Here is a 247-nt window from a genome sequence, read left to right as displayed (position 1 = left end):
GGTTGCTTTTACGCCAAACATAATGTTTTGTATTATTGCCAACAAGTTCGACTTTGTTTCATCTGACCAGTGCACCTTCTTCCACGTTTGGTGTGTCCCCCAGTTGGCTTGTGACCATAGACTGTAAAAAATAATGGACAGAGCGAGCAATGAGGTCCCCCATTGGAGATGCATTACTTCTTCTCCTCGCGAAAGTAGGCCGCCGCTTTCACCGTCAATTCCTGAAACGGATACCGCCATTTGCAAA

Source organism: Oryzias melastigma, linkage group LG2 (assembly GCF_002922805.2).
Source record: "Oryzias melastigma strain HK-1 linkage group LG2, ASM292280v2, whole genome shotgun sequence".
In the NCBI taxonomy this organism is placed as follows: domain Eukaryota; kingdom Metazoa; phylum Chordata; class Actinopteri; order Beloniformes; family Adrianichthyidae; genus Oryzias; species Oryzias melastigma.
This window is presented reverse-complemented; position numbering follows the sequence as displayed.